Consider the following 9,586-nt stretch of genomic DNA (forward strand, 5'->3'; position numbering starts at 1 on the left):
CAAAAGACATGAACAGAAACTTTAAAAAAAATAGACAAATGGTCAATAAACATATGAAAAAATGCTCAACATCACTAATCATCAGGGAAATGCAAAATAAAACTACAGGGAGATATCACCTTATCTCAGTAAATGGCTTTTATGAAAAAGTTCAAAAACAGTAGATTCTGGTGTGGATGCAGAGAGAAAGGAACACTCAGACACTGCTGGTGGGCCTGCAAATTAGTACAACCTCTATGGAAAACAGTACAGAGATTCCTCAAAGAGCTAAAAGTAGACCTACCATTTGATCAAGCAATCCCACTAATGAGTATTTACCGAAAGGAAAAAAATACATTCTATAAAAAAGATACCTGCACCCAAATGTTAACTGCAGCACAAATGCACAATGGCAAAGATGTGAAAACAACCCAAGTGCCCATCAATACATGAGTGGATTAATAAAATGTGGTATATGTATAGCATGGAGTACTACTCAGCCATAAAAATATGAACCTCTTGTATTAACCTGGATGGAACTGGAGACCATTCTTCGAAGTGAAGTATCACAAGAATGAGAAAAAAAAAAACACCACATGTATTCTCCATTAAATTGGAACTAATCAATCAACACTTTTGTGCACATATGGAAATAACATTCATTGGATATCAAGCAGGTGGAAAGAGGTAGGAGAGAATGGGTAAATTCACACCTCATGGGTACAATGCACACTATCTGGGTGATGGGCACACTTAGAACTTTGACTCAAATGGTACAAAAGCAATATATGTAACCAAAACATTTGTAGTCCCATAATATTCTGAAATAAAGAAATAATAATGATAATAATAAAAGGAAGATGCTCCCTTTAATAATCAGGCTTAGGTATCAGCTGATACAGCTATCAGTAATTAATGGTATACTGATACAGCTATCAGTAATTAATGGTTGCCTATAATTACAGGAAATGAATCAGTAAACATTCAGGCAAGAAATTTCACATTCTGAAAAAAAGTGACTATCACCACGTTCCTTCGGCTTTCGACCATTTGGAGATTTATACGACTGACTTCTGTATGTGGCTAAAATCACTCTCTTAATTTTTGCCAATTTAAGAAACATCAAGCAGTTTCTCCTTTGTGCAGTGTAAAGTAGTGCAGGGAACTTCATCTCGAAATAGGTATAATTCTCCTGGTATAATAAGTATTTTGAATTTAAGGCCCTTAGATTTCTTCTGAATTTTCTAATGAAAAAAAAAATAAAAAGAAAAGGTCCTTAGAGGTCAAGAGAGTCTGGAAGAGACTTTTGCCTCATCTACATAAAGACCCAACGGATCCTCCAAGGGGAACAATTGTTCTTCCTTCCTCTCCACATTACCTCATTATCTATTGCAGAAAAGAAGACTGAGAATGTAACCATACTGGAATAGGCTATTTCACAAGATAAATATCTGTCTCTCAGGCTTATTCAATTTGCAAAGTAAACCATTCACAAGGTAATCTCTCTCCCTCATCCATTCATTCCCCTGGTAATCATTTATTGCCCCATCAACAGAATTACCTACATTTCACATATCCCGTTCCCCCTGACATAAGGGCTATACAAATATCTGGGCCCCACTGGGACTCTGTGGTTCTTACCTGTGTACACATTAATAAATTTGCATGCCTTATCTTCAATTAAAAAAAATGTGGTATATGTATACTGTGGAATACTACTCAGCCATTAAGAAGGATGAATTAAGGCCTTTTGCAATAATTTGGATGGAACTAGAGACAATTATCCTAAGTGAAGAATCTGAAAAATGGAAAAACAAATATCACATTTACTTGCTATTAAATTGGAACTAACCAATGAGCACACATGTGCACAGAGGGAAGTAAAACTCAGTAGAAATCAAGCAGTGGGGAAGAGGGGGAAGGGGATAGGTGAAAACCTATCTAACAGGTACAGTGAACACTATCCAGGTGATGGGCACACTTACAACCCTGACTCAAGTATAGCAAAAGCAATCCATGTAACCAAAAACATTTTTACTGCTGTAATATTAATATTTTGAAAAAAATTAAAATTAAAAAAGTAGAGCAAAAGACTCAGATTCTTTTTCTTTTGTTTTCTTTCTTTCTTTTTTTTTTTTTTTTTGAGACTGAGTCTTGCCCTGTTGCCCAGGCTAGAGTGCAATGGTGTTAGCCCGGCTCATAGCAACCTCAATGTCCTGGGCTTAAGCAATTTTTCTGCCTCAGCCTCCCAAGTAGCTGAGACTATAGGCATGCGCCACCATGCCTGGCTAATTTTTTCTATATATTTTTAGTTGTCCAGCTAATTTCTATTTTTAGTAGAGATGAGGTCTCGCTCTTGCTCAGGCTGGTCTCAAACTCCTGACCTTGTGATATCCTCCCTCCTCAGCCTCCCAGAGTGCTAGGATTACAGGCAGGCATGAGCCACCATGCCCGGCCAAAAGACTCAGATTCTTGATGACATTAGTTATGCTTCCATATTGATGCTAGATTCTCCTCTTGAATTTGTTATTAATTATTAATAAGTCTCTCTCTCTCTCAGAACTCCATATCTGTGGGTTCTGCATCCATGGATTCAACCAACCATGAATCAAAAATAATCAGGAAAAAAAAAGAATGATAACTAATTACATAGCAGTTACATTGTATTATGTATTATAAGTAACCTAGATACAAATTAAAGTATATTGGAGGATGTGCATAGGTTATATGCAAATGTTACACCATTTTATATAAGGGACTTGAGTATCTGTGGATTTCAGTACCTACATGGAGTCCAGAACCAATCCCCCACCAATACCAAGGGATGACTGTATATACTTTGTACGTGTGTGTGTGTGTGTGTGTGTATACACACATACTTTGAATTGGCTTCTGGCAGCTGCAACCCAAAGAGTCCTGATTAATGTGGTGCCCAATAGATGTATGTTCCCTTCCCCTCTGTTTCTTTCCCTCTCATTTCTTCAAGTATGACTTAGAAGACTGCCAAAATGGGTACATTAGACTATAGACTGTATAATTATAGACTACTAGACTATATAACAAGTATACTGTGCAAGACAGAAAAATTTTTTAAAGGAAGAATATTATTGCATTTGAGATTTTTAAAAATTACTAATTTTGTGTCTAAGTGGTCATTTACAGATAGAAAAATCACTATAGTGTGATAGACTATAGTGTGTTATGTTAGTATTTAATGAAAGCTCTTGCTTTACTGAAAGACCTAGTTCTAAGATATATCCATTTTTCAACCCCTTTGAATCTTAAAAAGTAAATGTCCCATATCTCATCCTATTCCTCAGGAAGGAAAAAAAAATTTAATATTTCCTTGTTAAACTTAACTTAATAGTGGATTAGGTAGACCATGTATAAAATAAGAGAACCCAGAGGGAAGAAAACAGAAATCGTCTTGGTTCTCACAGAATATGTTAAGGAGAAAATACAAAATCATTTATCTTTCTATTGACATTTATCTAGCTTTGCGTAAAATCTAGGGAGCAGGCTACTTTGCTGCGAGCCTGTGCCCTCATGTTGTCAATGCTGTGCAGGAAAAGAAATAAAAGGAAACTTGCCTGGTTTTTTGTCCCAGGTAAGATTTGAGGAGTACTATTTAAGATAAGGCAAATTACTTGCTTTTTCAAACCTCTCTCCTTTCTGTGATGCTCCCCTTGAAACAGAATTGGGTTCTTTTCAAGAACATGCAACGTATATTTGTTTGTATCTAATCAGGTGATTTCTCTTCATTTGGCTTTATACCTCCTCCAGCTGCAGTCAACATTTCTTGTATACCTGCCCACAATGAAAGAGGAAGAAGGCCTTTGCAGCCCTAGGATTTGGCACAGGCAATCTAAGCTTTAAATGATTATAACAGGATCCCAATTAAAAGCAAGCTGTGCCTCCAAACATTGTTGTACAAGTAAACAGACACATAAGCAATGCCACTGCCTTCCTCAGCTAATTCTTGCCCTCTTTTCAGGGCACTTACTCAATGTTTTCTTCTTTTTCTTCTTCTTTTTAATTGCTACATTAACCACCAGCATCAGAAAAGTCCACGTGCAGCCAATCAGCTGCCCAAGTTAAGACTCTGTTCAAGATTTCAGTGTTTCCAAAAATGATGTGCCGTTTGTCTGGCTCTGCCTGTAATCTTGTTTTCAATTTCTATCTGCCTTGGGCATATTCTTCCTGCTACATATCCATATGAGCCTAACTGCACCACATGCAGTGCCAGATGCTAGAAATGCCATGGTACCAAAGCATGTGACACGAGGATGATCCGTTCTTTTCATTATAATTAAATGAGAAAACTGTGGGTATATTGTCTCCCACTTGGCCCCATCACAAATACAGCCAACAGATGCCACTGCATATGACCCAAGTTAAGTACAAAGGAAAGATGTAAACATACCCCTTAAAAAAAAAATGGACTGAAGCCCCATGAGGTTGGTTATCTTGTGAAGAAAAGCAAGTGTTAAGGTAAAAGGAAAGACATAGCAATATCCAAGATAACCAGCACCTTATGGCCTCTGTCCAAAGCCAAGTCACACACTTGCCTCACGCTTTAACACACCTGTCATTTCCAATTGTGAGCTGCCCAAGAAGTGGGATGGCGACAAGCCAGGACTAAACCCACCGGCAACTCTTCAGCCCATGTCCATCAGCATGTGCTCTGACAAACCCTCAGACCCCTCAGACTCGCCAGCAGCAGCCAACGTTTCCTTTAATAACCACTACCTCCCAGCAAACAGCATTCAGAATAGACAGCCCATCTGAAAACACACACTTTCATCTCTGCACTCCCTTGCTGCTAACTAGCTTCCCTATAATAGTCATGTGAAACCTAACTATGGCACATGGAAAGAAGGCTTTTTTTAAACCAAACCAAGTAGTGCAAACAAGGTTTGCAGCATAAATTACAGTCATGAGGACACTGTGGATAAATTATCAGTAATGCTGAGTACAAAGTGTAATAGTTTGGCTTAAGAGGATTAAGCACAATAAGAAATCTTGACTTTTACGACTTTACCCAAAATTCAGTCTGTTGTCAGGCTTTTGGTCTTGATTTTATTGATTTATTTTTAATATTATCATCTAACTTCTCTGAAATTGTTTTTCCTAGAGTTGATACAAACAGCAAATAATCATCATTTTAATATGGCTTTAGTCTCCAAACATTTAGTGTGCTTTGGCTGGGCATAAGATACTGAAAAATGATCAGAATGGATTGTGCAGCTACTAACAATTCTTCCATATGTATACATTCCCTATACATTCCCTCTAAAGGAAAGTCTCAAATTTTCAGGTGTGAATTTACATTTTAAGGCAATTTATGTGGCCGTTAATACCTCAAGTAATAATGTAATTGTATCATAATTAGCCAGACCCACCTCTTTTCATAAATGTTTAGCTAATTTCTCTGAAAATTTTATATCATCTACTACGGGCTCCCATGAGGTTCTCAGCTTCCTATCCCCTACTAAAAAAAAAATCCCAAAGCAAGAGATTAAAAGAAGGAAGCAATCAGAACTGTCCTCAACATCTTGGTGATGTACAGCATTTTCATTTCTCTTTAGTTCCCATTCCCTGCCTTTACCCTCAACCTTTCACATTTATGCTAATGACCACGTGGTTAATGAACCTCCCAGTTCATATTTATTCTTGGTTTTGATGGCCTCCTTACCGAAGCAGCCACGAACACTTCTGAATAATCTCAGCATAAAGCTCTAGGCCCAGTAGACTGTAAGTTCCATGAGAGCAGAAGCTACATCTTGCTCCCACAGCATCCAGTAGAATGAATATTATAACAGTGGTCCCCAATCTTCTTGGCACCAGGGACCAGTTTCATGGAAGACAACTCTTCCATGGACCAGGGGGCTGCGGGGAGATGGTTTCAGGATGATTCAAGTATATTTATTGTGCACTTTATTTCTATTATTATTACATTGTAATATATAATGAAATAATTATACAACTCACCATAATGTAGAATCTAATGTCACCACTGATCTGACAGGAGGCGGAGCTCAGGCGGTGATGCAAGAAATGGGAAGTGGAGGTAAATACAGATGAGGCCTCCCTCCGTCACCCGCTGCTCGCCTCCTGCTGTGCAGCCCGGTTCCTAACAGGCCACAGACCAGGACCAGTCTGGGGCCCAGGGATTGGGGACTGCAGTTACGTAGTATACCATTGAGACTCAAAAAAATCTTTTTGACTTGAATGTAATATAACTGAGGTCCTTACCACAGCATTCTCTCCTCCCTGATCACAAGCCAGCCATTTGTCTTTCTCCCCATCTCCAGTCACTGCACCACATTCTTATGAAATCCTTCAATCACCAAGCCTTTCACACTTCTTCCAGTCTATCATGCTCCCATCTCTGCTGGCAATACAATCCCTCCTCAGGCCCAGACGGGTCGTGAGCCACTTCCCTACAGCCCCATCACCACCATCAAAAGCCCCACCCTGTGACCTATGGGAGAGCTCACGTCCAAACTAGTTTCCCACATACCCTAATAATATTAATATATGGTACCAATTGGAAATGTAAGCGTTTAAGAAAAAATCATTCACTAACTGTGTGACTGCGCAAATTTCTTAACTTCTCTGAACTTATTCTCCACATTTCTAAAATGGCTACCTCTCTGTGTTTTTTATTAATAATCAATAAATATGATCATTCAGTCAGAGTGCTTATGCAGTACTCGGCACACGACAAGTATTAATAAACGTGGGTAAAGGCATGATAAGACTAAGTGTGAAAACCGGGGATGGCTTCCTCTAGGTGGTGAATTCTGAGCCAGCTCCCAAAGTAAAATGCAAAGAGCAGAAAAGAGTCCAGTCTAGGTAAAGACATGACCAGAGAAATGGAAATGGAAATGGAATTTTTTTAAAAAGCACTTAATTACAATTATCTTATAAAATATATCCTGTTCTCTAATTCTGCATAAAACCATATTAACTTTCTTCTTAACAGTCACACAGAAGCTGAATCAAAAGAGACCTTGAAAGGACAACCTATCTATTACCTTGGCTTCAGACAGGCAGGATCATTTTTAAGCTACTTACTTGTTATTTACTTAGGATGACAAAAAGAAGAAAAATTATGGCAGTTTTCAAAATCTAAAACCCTTTATTTGGTGGGCAAGCCTATCTTTCACTTTAAGGCTAAGATAACACCTCAAGTGGCTCAGACTGGGTGTACTCTACAAGGACACCTGCTTCCAAAGACTTCCTTCCTGTCCCTGGAGCTGTCCTTGTCATTAATGCCCCTGACAGTGCACTTCCCCCACCCCCTGGCACTTGCTCAGGTGGAAGGTGTTATTCTCGAGGGTCTGGCTTATGAACAGAGAACAGTATTAAAGATGAAAACTTCAATTAAGCAAATGCCTAAAGAAAACTTTTCTGCTACCAGCAACTTTTATTTATCCACCTTGGTAGACGGAGATACCAAGTGTTTATTAGAGTGCATATATTGTAAAAAGGAGCAGGGTCGATCATGAAAAAAAAATTAAGAGACAGTAAATTTTTTAAAATAACCTTCAATTGAGTAGATTATTAAGACTTCCACAGATTTAGTAGGTTTTAAAAAATATTGTCTTCAAAAGAATTCATATCAAAGATGAACGTGGAAATCTTGCTTACAGCAATAGAATAGTTTTAATAGACCAGCACTCTCATAAAAAGTGACTAGAAAAGATGTATAAAATAGTTATTAAGGTCTGTATGAGGAGTTTTGGGGGACATTCAGGAATCAAGGCGCCAAGACTGAGAGGAGGGAAATTCTGTGAGCTGAGCCCAATATTCTGCACACAGCTTTTCCCTTTGAAGCATTTGCTAAGCCTCAAGCATGAGGGGAGAGGCTGAAGGCAGAGGCTAAAAAATTTTGCAGCATGCAAATTCTTAGAGTCAGAGAGGAAGTAGAGTTTTCTCACAGAGATAAAAAGAAAAATGTTACACTTTGGGCCCACTAAGGCAGCCAGAAAGGCCAGATTTGCCAGGATCACTGACGGAGAGAAAAGCAAAGAGAGATAGTCCAAACTCACGTAAGTTTTCCTCTGGTGGGGTTAGCCAATTCTTAAATTGCACACGGTTAGGAAGCTAAGTAGCTGAGCAAAAAGCTGCAGGAAACCTCAGCAGGTTTCATGTGCTAATGAAACAAAAATTGGAGTTCAGGACTGCCAAGTCCTGAGGGTCCTGATAATTACCCTGGGTTCTCAGGGGGGTGCTTTTGAGTGCCACCTTCTGAGATGGGGGCAAACGTGAGATCTAGACTTAAAAAGTCAAAAACATCCCCTCCAGTCCCCTTGATCCCACCTGGATTGAGGGACCTGCTCCTACCCCAGCTGCCTGACAAAAGATAGGCTGGCTCCTCTCTGGAGGAAGAGAACATCATCCAGAGCCTCTGCAATTTTTCATATACAACAGCAACATTCAATTAAAAGAATTATTAGGCATACAAAGAAACAGCACCAGGAGAATAGCAGGCAACAGAAACAGATTCATAGATTTCTTAAATGATGTTTAAGAAACTAAATAACTAGATGGAGAATTTCACCTAAAATTAAAATCCGTAGAAACAATCAAATGTAAAATTGTAGAACTGGGGGTACAATAATTGACATTAAGAATGCAATTATTTTTTCAACAATAAATGGATACAGATAAAGAGAGGGATAGTGAGCAAGAAGATAGGTGGTTATAAAATATCCAAACTCAAGCACAGGAAGAAAAATGACAGAAAGAGTTTAAGAGGCAGGGATATGAGGAAAAAGTCTAACTCATAAAATTGGAGACCTGGGGCAGGAGGATAAGAGAATCAGGCCAAAGCAACATTTGAAAAAGTCTAGTTGAAAATGTCTTAAGACTTATAAAAAACATGAATCTACGGATTTATAAAGTTCTAAGAAGCTGAAAAAGATTAAACAGGAAGAAAAACACATCTAAGCACATTACAACCAAAACTCCTGAAAAAGAATATAGATAAAGATAATGGAAAAAATCTTAAAAATCAGCTAACGGAGCAAAATCCATAAGCTTCAAAGGAGGTGCCAAACCAACAGCTAAATTCTTAACAGAAGTGCTAGAAGCTACAAGACAATAGAATAACTGATGAAAGACTTTTTTTTAATCCAGCCTAGAATTATACATCCAGAGAAAATAACATTCAAAGATAAAGGTACAATACCTAATTTTTAGGAAATATTCAATGAAGTAAGGGGTAAAGAGTATTATGTCTATAATTTACTCTGAAACAGTTTAAAAGAAAAATAAGTGCATTTCTCTATGCATCAGAGAGAGAGAAAGAGAAAATATAAATAAAATGTGATGAAATGTTAACATTTAGAAAATCTTAAGGATATACAAAAACTTTTCATATTATTATTATCGCAACTTTTCTGTTAGTCTGAAATTATTTTAAAATCAAAAGTTTAGAGAAATAAAAGACAAGCCACCTCTCCCCATTATGCCATCTTTCCTATTTTTAAAAACTGCCAAAAAGGTAAAGTCAAATAGAGCCCTTTCCAAACAAACAAAAACTGAAAGAATTTGTCCTCAGCAGGTCAACACTGAAAAAAAAAAAAAATCCTAGAAA

The sequence above is a fragment of the Lemur catta genome, chromosome 8 (assembly GCF_020740605.2).
Source record: "Lemur catta isolate mLemCat1 chromosome 8, mLemCat1.pri, whole genome shotgun sequence".
Taxonomy (NCBI): domain Eukaryota; kingdom Metazoa; phylum Chordata; class Mammalia; order Primates; family Lemuridae; genus Lemur; species Lemur catta.